We start from the raw sequence: 11,810 nt of genomic DNA, 5'->3' as shown, positions 1-11,810 counted from the left end.
ACTTGAAACTTAGTTTCCCACCCCACTTTATATCCAGAAGGTGCGATCATAAATGTAAAATACGCGCGGCAAAATGCCAAACTGATGTTTTCCAAAGTTCGTTCTTTCCGCATGCCACAAATGAATCGAATGAGCTGGCTCATTGTCTTTTTGAGCTCTTATCCGAGGCACTGTTCCGGGCACCGTTGTCGGACTTGTGACGTGCGTGGATGTTAACTTGCTGCGCCATGCTTTTTTCTCTAATTCTCTCCTTTTTTTTCTGTTTTCGCACTATTCAGAATGTTGACATAGGTGAATGCACAGTCCATGCCCCTGCTTCTTTTCTTTTCTTTTCTTTTCCTTCTTTGCGAATCATTCATTTTTATCTTGTACAAATGGTTAGCTCACGTTGTTGTTTGTGCGACTTAATGCATCCCCGTCCACTTATGGCTTCACGGTGCTGCACGAGCTGATATATATATATATATATATATATATATATATATAGTAAAAACGTAGACCAACGTTTAAAACGCTTGAAACAATTTATTGACGTTTCGACCGTGGAACGGCCTTCGTCAGAATGCCTGGGTCGAGAGGGATGGCACAATATATGTAGGTAAGAACAACGCACAGGATAACAGAGCCAAAAAATTCGATAAAAAAGCACGATAAAAAAAGCATCGTGCTTTTTTATCGAATTTTTTGGCGCTGTTATCCTGTGCGTTGTTCTTACCTACATATATTGTGCCATCCCTCTCGACCCAGGCATTCTGACGAAGGCCGTTCCACGGTCGAAACGTCAATAAATTGTTTCAAGCGTTTCAAACGTTGGTCTACGTTTTTACTACTACATACCGTGCCAAGATTTTCCCTTTTTTTGCTGCATTATATATATATATATATATATATATATATATATATATATATATATATATATATATATATATATATATATATATATGACAGAAGCCAAAAGGCACAGAAACCAAGGGGCACAGGGGATTTTTATTGTTATTTATTTATTTTGTGGTGTTGATCAATTTAGAATATTACTGAATATGTTATCGCTTAAAGTAATTGATTAGAAAAGCAGAAGAAAAAACAACCACATGCCGCCGGTGGGATCTCAACAAACGACCTCCGAATTACGCGTCCGGTGCTCTACCTCTGAGCTACGGCGACGGCTGTCAAATCTTCTGCATTGGGGGTATTTATGTTTACAAGTAACCTAACCTTGAGAGTGTTCATCAGCGCCACCCACGTTCATAAGCGGCGGACGTGGAACGTCCTGAGTTACCGCAGGTGTGACGTAGAACGTCATCGAACGGAGAGAGTGGAAACTACGTGAGAACCCTCTTATGCTTCCTATGGCGTCAAGGCTGCCAGAACCGAGGCTCTCGCTCAGCAATTCAGCAAACAAGGGAAGGGGAATTGAGGGGCTCGTTATAACAGAAGCCAACAGCCAACCAAAGGGCACAGGAGATTTTTAATTTTATTTATTTATTTTGTGGTGTTGATCAATTTAGAACATATATATATATATATATATATATATATATATATATATATAGATGAGAGAAGCCATATATATATATGGAGAAAGCCTCTTGGCTAAAACAAAGAACGAAGAAGCAAAAAAACTTGGACGGCGCTTGATCTACCCTTAAAGGGACACTGAGGTGAATGTTATCAATTTTTATTTATTGTTAGCAAAATCTGATAGTTCGGCATTTCGTGGCTTTGTTGCCGCTTGTCCGGCAGCGAAAGGTGCATTTATTGCTAACAGATTTGGATTCGAAGTTGAAAAACTTTTTCCCGCCGCTATACGATTCAATCTCGGGACTCCCTAATGTCAGAACAGGAGAACAGTGACGTAAAGAAGCGGAAACGAGGACTCAGTGATTGCTCGTGGCGCGCGCTGCGCTCCCGCTTAGCAGCAGCCGAAATGAAAATTACTGCCGGCCGGACGTTGAAGGCCTCTATCAGCCGTCGTCTCTTCGTTTACGTTTGCACCAACGTTTCGATGGATTCAGTTCACGATTCGGCAAAAAAGTTCTCGCAAATGACTGCGGCCTGCATTCAGCAATCTCAACCCCACACAACGTGCGATGCTTTTGAGGGCTGAGGCGGCGGGTCTGGCAAAAAAGCCCTAGCGCCAAGGAGTCGGCAGCGTCGCTGTCACCGCCCAGCCACCGTCACAACTGATGTGTAGCGACTGGTACGTCCAGACGTATTTAAATTCTGTAATAATAGTCTTCGTAGGGCTGGTTATGCAGCGCAGCGTATTGGAACCTTGACGATGCGAACACGTCGAGCGGTGCGTTTGCTAACGTGGAGGTGCGTTGAACATTGGCTATACACAGCTCTTTTTCCTTGTCGCAGTTGCGTGCCGTTGCACGAACTTTGTCCGAGGAGCACTCAGAGAGTCACTTAGAGGTCCATTGTTGCTCCGCCCTTTCAAATCGAGGCGCTTAACGAAATCATGCGGACACAGAACGCATAGTCGCGAAGCACCTCAAAACATACTGAAACTCAGCTGGCCGCCTGCTGCACCGCCAATTGCTCGTTTTCTTTGACTTCCAACATTCAGGTTGTCTTTTTTACGTCTTCCTGGTGTGATAAAAGTACACTAGTGTTTTAAAACAAAACTTATACACTTAAATATCGATCAAACACGTACCCTGCACGCATCTTTGTCAGCCTCAGAGATCTGTGGCTCTTTACTCCTATTTCATCATCACACTTGTACTTGCGAGATTAGCCTGTGGTGGCGATACGTGTATTTTAGTTCTTGCTCTTTTCTACCTTACAAGCGCTTTGTCATAAGAAACAGTGCTGTTTTTGTGTTTAAGGGCTGGCATTCTATCGATACAAGCCAACTTCAATTTCTCCTCAGTGTCCCTTTAAGAGTGCAGTGCGATAGCGCCACCCGTCACATTTGCCGCTTCCGGTTGTTCAGTGTGCGTAGGCTCTGTATAATTGATGATGATAATTGGTGAATATAATTGGTGACGCGGATTAGTGATTGTAGTTAACTAAGTGGCTGTTACCTACTCTGCGGTATGAGGTGATCACACACGGCCTCTAAACTATCGCACTGAACTAATGATCTGGCCTTACACTATAAGGTTCCTTCCTGTACTGAAAAACTCCGAGATTCCGTGCGATTTATTAGCGCTGATTGTACCTTTTAGCTTATGGGAAAACCGCATGATGGATCGCCATGTAGAACCGCCTCGGTCAACTAAGTCTCTGTTCAGAGAACAGTGCGCCTTGGTGCGGGCGGGAAAAAAAAGGGGGGGGGGGGGGGGTATGCGGCGCTGGATCGTCCTCCCGAAAGGTTGCCGGCTATGACGCATGAGTAGCTGTGTAGCATGTGTATGAATCCCGCAATTTTGATATGCGAGTGGAGGGAGATGTATAAAGGCAAGAGAATGTGTCGGCATCGCGGAATTCTATTCGCTCAAGCAAGGCAACGTCAGTGAGATCCATTTCGGTGCAATACAGAAAAAAAGAAACTTCCTCAGTGGTGTAGGCAGCGCCCTGCTCGCGACCCAAAACGGCTGCGGTTCTTCCAGCTCGACCCCTTTATTCTTTACGGCGAAAGTGCTTTTCTTTCTTCCGAAACACTTCGCAAAGGTGGTTGGATCACATCACGACCGTCTCGGCCGAAAGGAACTGTGATGACGGCACGATCCTCACGGCCAATGGCATTTTCATGACACGGAGGGACGCCTACGGATTTCCTGGAGAAATTGCCTCTAATGCTATTGCATTAAAAATGAATACGCCACATCCTCTGAGTAATTTCGGAGAAGCAACAACGGTAGGTGCATTAAGGTTAACGAGGCGTGCAATTTGTAGTTAACTTCAGTTGTATTTTTTGTATACATATTGTTCCTTGCGCTATGCTTGGATAAGGCCGGTGTAGCGGTGCCAGCTTAGGCGCCGGCGCCGCCGACAGAAGAAGGCGCGAACGGAGAACGCTTTGAATTTGTCATTGCTGGTCACCTAATCCAAGGAGGATTCGAACCTACCCTCGTGGGCATGCTCGAATCCCTGCCAAACCTAAAATGCAGTCAAGTGCATTTTATTTGCGGAAGTTTCTTGCGGACGGACAAACAAAAACGCGCGGACACCGAAAGGCGAAGACGTAAATGTAATATGAATTCTAGCATTAGAACCTCGTTGAACTTTTCAATAGGCCAATCTCTCTGGTAACCGTCGCTGCGATACGAAGGTATCCTACGAAGCAGCGTTTTCGTAACCAGACTGGAAGGTTGGTCAGGGAACGCCATTTCAAATTTATACCCCAGTGCAAGCTAATCGCCATTTCTCATGCCCGCTGTGAGAAAGGCGAGAAAAAGCGAGAACTTTCCCGTTGTAGCAAAACGTGTGAAAGTTACTGCTGCATTATTATACACATATTTAAAAGGAAAATATCAAGGTTAATTCTGTGTACAAACAGCGTCACACGGACACTTTGTAGTTAGAAATGCCTGAATGCCGTTGCATGTGCCCGGAGGTGAGTTTCAAGCATAATGTGCTATGTGCCATTGTGTCTGCAGGAAAGGCATTTTTTACGCTCGTAATAAGCATTTTTTTTAAGTACTTACGTAAGATGACCAGCTTCGTAACTTTCCCCTAAATCGTAGTTTGCTCCTTCCACACTGATTACCTGAATGCTATAACACATGTGTTGATACTTTTCAGTGGTGCCAACTCGAGTTTTAAGGAGAATCCATATCTTGCTTGTGCTGCTCAAGAACTGCAAGAAAGAGCCGTTGGACGTGATCAGTGGTCTATTGCACGAACATGAGAATGATGAATCTGATCCTAAAGTTTATTCCAGTCGGCAATGTAAACTGTAACGAAACTTTATATGTTCCGGCTCGGCGTCCCAGCCCCTCGCTTGCGGCTTCCGGCAGGCGGAAGGCCTTAAACTGGTACAGACACAGAATTGCGAATGCAAAAAAAAAAAAACGATATGGTTTGTTTAATGGGCGTAAAGGGATGCCTTCTACTAATTTTCAGTTTCAGGCATTAAGGAGAACATGTTAATCTTTTGAATATTGCCCGAGGAGCCGCTTGGTATTTCCACCCACATCGAGTGACACCAGGGTGAACTTGCACAAATTATTGTGACGTCACCTAAACCAGTGCTTAACGGCGACGCTGACGTCATCACTAATGTGATAGTCCAGGTTGGCCAGTCGATCATGACGTCAAAGTGCATTTCAGCGCTGGCGTCGACCGAGACTGAAACTCTCCACAAAACCGTTTGAAATTATTTATTAACGCTGCAGCACTGGTGTGCTGTGCTCATTTTCTTGATTAAGAGGCCTGTAGGCCTTTTTCAAGGAAAAAAAGTGGGCACCCGAACACTTTGAGCCTGAGAATGCGCTAGCATTGAAGTCTGCAGTCTGCTCGGCCTGCTTCTCCTCCTCCGTCACTGCTGCTCGCCACATACACTGAGCCTGTGCAGTCTCGGATACGGCATCTTCAGCGACATACTTCCGTGGTCTCCCTCTCCGCATGCGAGGATTGTCCCCTACACTAAACACACGCGGCGTTTATTCTGGCTAGGCCTTCGTGATCAGGTGTCCATGTTGTTCTATATGAGCGTAAGAGTGTAATTAATAGTGTCCTTGCCCTTCCGCGAGGTTTCCCAGCAAAGTATTCCCTGCAGGCTTGTTGGGAGTCCGTCACTACGTGCGATGACTTCCCCTGTTGATCTTGAGTCTTGATGGTGGTGGCTATGGCCAGTGATTCCGCTTCCACAGGATCCTTGGCATAGATTACAATGGGCAGCAAGCCTATTTTATCAACTCAGAAATTTGCCTTCTTGTGCCTCTTAGGCAATACTCAATCATATCTCCAGATATATCATATACCAAGTATCTCCGAAAATTTCCAAAGGTGTTTGAAATGGTAAACGCATGCGTCACAAACGCGGTGCACATTGGAAAGCCGGAGCGGCGCGAATGGAATCACGCCCGCGCGCGCCGTCGACGATTCGAGAATCTTGAAGAAAATTTTGCTCATTGCCGACGGAGAGCGCGTAACCTCGAGCGTGCTGGGTGACGTCCTGTCCACTTTGCTCGCGTGCGGTGGCGCCGGGTCGGAAAGTGCGACTCGAGTTTTCTGGAAGCCACTCTCCACGCCTGACAAAGTGCGACTCGAGTTTTCTGGAAGCCACTCTCCACGCCTGACCAATGGCGGCGAGTGCATCGGCGGGAAGGTGAGAGAGAGAGAGAGATGTACAGTGGACACCAAGTTTATGTGTTACGTACAGACGCGGCGTGCCCTATATAGGAAGAACGTTGAGCGCTGTCGGTGAGCCCGTGCCGTAGGTCAAGCCTCGGAGAAGCGCCCGTACGACTCCCGGACGGACAGCACTCGCCCAGCCACGGACCAGCGATCCAGCGCGCGCCTGTCCTCGGGACGGTTATGTCGTGTTCCTCCGGTATTCGGACTGTCACAGTGCCCGCCGTACAAATTGTGTTCTATTTTCTAAACACTCTAAACACTTCAAAGTATTTGAGGTAAGTGGACAGCTCGTAAATAATTTCGACCACCTGGGGATCTTTAACATACGATGACGTCGTTCAGTACACGAGCACCTCAAATTTCGCCACCATCGAAACGTGGTCGCCACTGCCGGGTAGAACCCATTTCCTCGGCAGCCAAGACAACAGGACGCCCGGATCGCGAAACCGAGCTCAAATGTATGGATGTCTTTCGAGAATGACTGAGTCGCTATATCAGCGCCCGCAACGCCAGCGCACTGTTCGGGTGCAGAGCATGCCAGTGAGGTATTAGCGGTTATTCAGCTGCCCTGTTCAACAGTGAAAGATGAGTGCATGCAGTGAAGCGTGCCTGGATTTTACGATGGGATGAACGCACGGTTACAAATCGCATATCAGTGCCCAGCTGAATTCATACTGATTCCGAGAAAAACCGTGCATATCGCTAAAGAAACATCCAAACGGCAGACACAGCATGCAAGCACTTCTAATTTTGTCCAACAGCTTAATTAAACAAAGAAACAGGGCGAGTCCGCATTACGCGACGTTCTCATATTCGCGCAATTCTGACGCTGCGCGATCTGTTCGGCGAGGACACTGTTAAGTGCACTCTCAAGCTCACACAGAATAACATGGGCCCCTGGTCACGAAGGCCTAGCTGGAAACGAGGTAGCGAATCATCTAGCCCGAGCTATCGCAAACCGGGCGCATCCCCATCCCTACCCCATTCCTCTCCTAGGACCGTATGTTGACAGGTTAGAACACCTTAGGATAGAAAGAAGACATTTTATCACCGCCACACAAACTACTGTCCTCCTCGGATGCCATTGACTGGAGGAGAATACAAACACATATCCAAGTCTTCACATTTTAGCAATCCTTGGTGCGAAACAATTAAGCCCCTCGCTCTACCATACATCTTGGGAATGCAAGGACGTACCGGACAGAAATTTAATAGTGCCACACCCGACACTTGAGCAGTGGGAGGAGGCCCTGACCAGCGACAAGCTTGACCAGCAGACCAGGATGATCAAGCTAGTCCGCAGGTCAGCTGCCGCCAGTGGAGCCCTGGTCTAGGGGCCCCGACCACCCGGCTCCTGCGAATCAATGTGTTCTAAATAAAAGGTTTCCCTCTCTCTGTTCGGAGAGATGAGGGCTTATGTTGGAAAGTAAAAAATTACAGCGGCGTCGAAAATACTGGCTTTCATCACTGCAAGTATTGATTGTCACTCTTCACTTCACTTGGCAGATGAGGTTCGCTGGTAATCGCAAATAACATACGGTCAAAAATAACGCTCGCTCAAATCGAGGGAAAACGGGCTCGGCACAAAGTAACCACAAATCGCTAGCAGTTAAATGAGCTTCTGTACGCAACCCTTTCGTGAGTTGAATGCTCAAACTCCTCACATTTTGTCCAAGCTTGTATGTCTGACGGCTTCCATCGATGGAGATGCTCTTTCAGAACGGCAGACGCTGAGAAGGTATCAAGCACGGCGACATTTTGTGAAGGTGGCATGACGTAACTTTAGCAACTTATGTGATTGGTTGGCGGAGTTACACAGCCCCGCGCCTCTTGTTGCCAACTGGTGTTTTCTTAAGTTATATCCTACTATAACAGGAAGGTTATCGCAAGCAAGCGGGATACAGGAAAATGACGCAGAAGCAATATTGTTAATTCGTTCCGGTTGGTGCATGCGTCATGCACGAAAGGGTGCATGACGCATTCTAATTTCGCATGGCGAACAACAGCCCTCGTAGCACTCCCAAAAGTGGTCACCCGCGAGCGCTCAATAATGCAGTCGCTATCAATTTTTTGCCCGCGAGACGGCCAAAAATATGGGTGTTTTTCGCACAGGAGAGAACTTGAGTGAGTCACCATGCTTATGTGTATATATATATAGAATACACTCTTACATCCCGCAAGTTCTGCAGATCAGCTCCGTAGATTCCAACAGCAAGAGCAGCGACGAAGACAGACGTAAAGCAACTCATGCCTTTTCCGCGCGTGTGGCGATGCATCAGTGTCGAAGAAAGGCCGTTGCTCGCGTATACTGCCGCATTTATATATACACTTTACAGTTGAAGTGATGCACTGTATATTCTCTATTTAGTTGCGTGAATATTTTAAAACCACAAAACTCTGTGCGAAATGTCATGAAAGTTCACCGAAATGATTCCACGTCCACTTGAGGAAAACATTTTGAAGTCAAAATGTCTGCCAATATCACTGAAAATTCGAAGTGTAACATACAATGAAAATATCACAGAATATATTCCGCATTTAAACAGGCGCTTTGAAATGCGTTTTAAAACGTAGCTGTTATCATAAAATGCAGGGTTTAACGTTCAGAATCGACACACGGTCTATGAGGGCCGCCGTAGTGGAGGGCTGCAGATTTAATTTAAGCCACCTGGGGTCCTATACTGCGCGCTGGGAACGCACAATACACGGGCGTTATTCTGAGTTTCACCTCCATCGAAACACGCCACCTTGGCCAGAATTGAACTCGCACCCTCAGATTTACTCGTCGAGCTCTAACTATTGTGCCCCCGACCGCGGCGGGTATCGGTCCACCATGCGTTCTAAAAGAGCGCTAGCAAATCGTATCTCTGGCGATTGTCGGTCTTCATGCTACGTTTTAACGCGATAACTTCAAGGGCCCCATCGTAGTTGGCATCATCACCGGTGTGTGGGTAAAAGCCGGATTGGCCAAGCGAGTCGTGACGTCACACGCGGAACTATGTAATGAAAAGTTACTAAAACAGGTAACTGGTGGGTAGGAGGCAGCAAGATGACTGAAACGTCATCAGGACATGTAAATACATAAAAGCAAATGAAGCACGCTTAAAAGAAAATCCAGGTAACCGGTCAGGAATCGAACCCCTGACCTGTTGGTTGCAAGCCAGGCAACGCGGGCATGTTCGTACGGCTTGGTTAAAGCGGGGCTTCGTATGTATGTCGCGCGGTCTTTCACATAATATGGAAACAGTGTCCGTGTCTGCGTGGGCAAGAAGAGCCGCTGACGGAAACCATCAACGCTATCTCGTCATACCCTTAAAGGCGGAGCTTAAGTGTCGATCCTCCAGTTCCTTTTATGAGAACGAGGCGCTGGTGAGTTTCGTTTCCCGAAATTGCTATCATGGTTGCTATCACTTGCTCGAACGTTTCCCGTTCGCTGCCATGATCACGCGTCTAACTCACTGGCTGTGGTGTTTGGCCAACACTTTGTAATTTTCATCCACGAAGCATTCCAATAGGAATCGCGCCGGTGGCTCAGTGGTTACGGTGCTCGGCTGCTGACCCGAAAGACGCGGGTTCGATCCCGGCCGCGGCGGCCGAATTTCGATGGAGGCGAAATGCTAGAGGCACACGTATTGAGCGACGTCAGTGCACGTTATAGAACCCCAGGTGGTCGAAATTTCCGGAGCCCTTCACTACGGCGTCCCTGAATGGCTTTTGGGCGTTAAACCTCCATAAAATAAAATATATAAATAAATAGTAGCGGTTAGGGATAGTTGGTGGGACATGCAGCAGAGTGCACATGCTGCGGGTTGATTAAAGCATAAGAACAGAGGTGCAGAACGAGCGCCGACTGACCACTGAGCGTTTTATTCACGAGCAGCATGAGACGAGGTAAGAGACAGGAACTGCTACAAAAAAAATGAATTCAAACAAGAACAACAGAGTCAAGACGAGATAAAAAAAATCTGGCGAACGATTTAGCATGGTTAGGCCAAGTGCGAATAACGTGCGCTAGCACTTCGGCTTTTACTTCGGCTTCGGTTCGAGCCTCGGTTTTCGAGGTATGATTTTGACGCGTTAATGGGTTAATGCACGTATATACGGAGTTGGTCACTTTCTACTTTACATTAATAGATCGCTGGAAGTCCTCATACCACTCCAGGCGCAGTGCTGCAGTGGTTAAGCGATGCGCGACTTGGGACAGACATCGGCGAAATCTGAGATTGGGGGTTTTAGCGCTAGTGCACTAAGAATACGAAGGAAAAACTCCTGGCGAACTCCACACAAAACAACGCCAGACCTCGTCTATGCTGGACACCATAATTAGTTTAGGGCGCTTGGCTATTGAGCCCGAGTGCCCGGGTTCGAACCCGACCGCGGCGGCCGCGTTTCGATGGAGGCGGAACGCATGAGGCGCCCGTGTGCTGTGCGATATCAGTGCACGTTAAAGATCCCCAGCAAGCCTAAAACTGGAAAATTGGTTTTAGCGGAAATGAAAGGCACAGTAACTATCTCACTTCTTTGTGAATACCTCAAACCCGCCGCACGGAAGAGGTGGGATTGAAATATTTTTCGCCAGCAAGCCTAAGCAACGACTGACGGAGAATCGTATGGCGCCTGTCCGTGGTCTCCTCGTCTCTTTTGGTCCTTGTGAAATTATTTGCGCCTTTTTCCAAGTTTCAAGGAGGAAGAAAAGATTACAGCGCAAAGCGACCAGATAAAAAGAGTTTAGGAACAATTAGAAGCTAGGAGCTTCGTACTGACAATGGGAGGGGGAAGATTGTTTGCCATCGTATATTCTGCCTTTCGCTTTTTCTAATTAGGCGATTTTCTTTCGAACGCTGTTCTTTTTTTTTTGACAAATTTTCTGTCTCTCATCTTGTGAGAAACGAGAATGGTACGGGAACCTTGAAGGTTAACTTTACCACAGCGCATAAAAAAACGAAGACGGACGGGAAAAAAGACACCAGAAAGCGGCGGTCCATGGAAATATTTGCGCACACACAAGACAGGACATGAAAACGGACACACAGTGTATGGAGTGAAGCACGTAGTGCCAATTAGGCCGGCAATTCATCATGAGCAAGTTCATGCTTCATTCGCTCTCTGACTGTTCGCCACGAGGTACATACTGTGGAGACGCCTATCGTAAAGCGAGAGCCGCTGGTCGGGAGATCATGGAGATGGACACTGCCCACAGCAGAAGTATGGCACAGTTTGTTTTCAGAACTAGTTTTCTGTTAGCTGCAGTTCACTTCATGACGCCAAACGTCGGGTTTTAACTTTCTGTGGCAGCCATTTTCTTAGATGTAGTGCGCGCTGTGCCGGAGTGCTAAGCTTGGATTCGTAATCGGCCTCTTGTTATTTTTCAGCTTCAGGCAAGGAGCACCCAGAGACAGGAGAGCAGGAAAACGACGCACACACAGCATTTAGCTTCGAATGCCTTTAGTTTGGAAAGGCGTGTCCGCCCAGAGCTGTACGTAACGCGTTGTTAGTAATCGATTACTTGTAATAAATTTGATTTTTTAAAATTTGTAATTAATCCATTACTTTTTCCT

This window comes from Amblyomma mixtum, chromosome 2 (genome assembly GCF_055824585.1).
Source record: "Amblyomma mixtum isolate Tamu chromosome 2, ASM5582458v1, whole genome shotgun sequence".
Taxonomy (NCBI): Eukaryota; Metazoa; Arthropoda; class Arachnida; order Ixodida; family Ixodidae; genus Amblyomma; species Amblyomma mixtum.
This window is presented reverse-complemented; position numbering follows the sequence as displayed.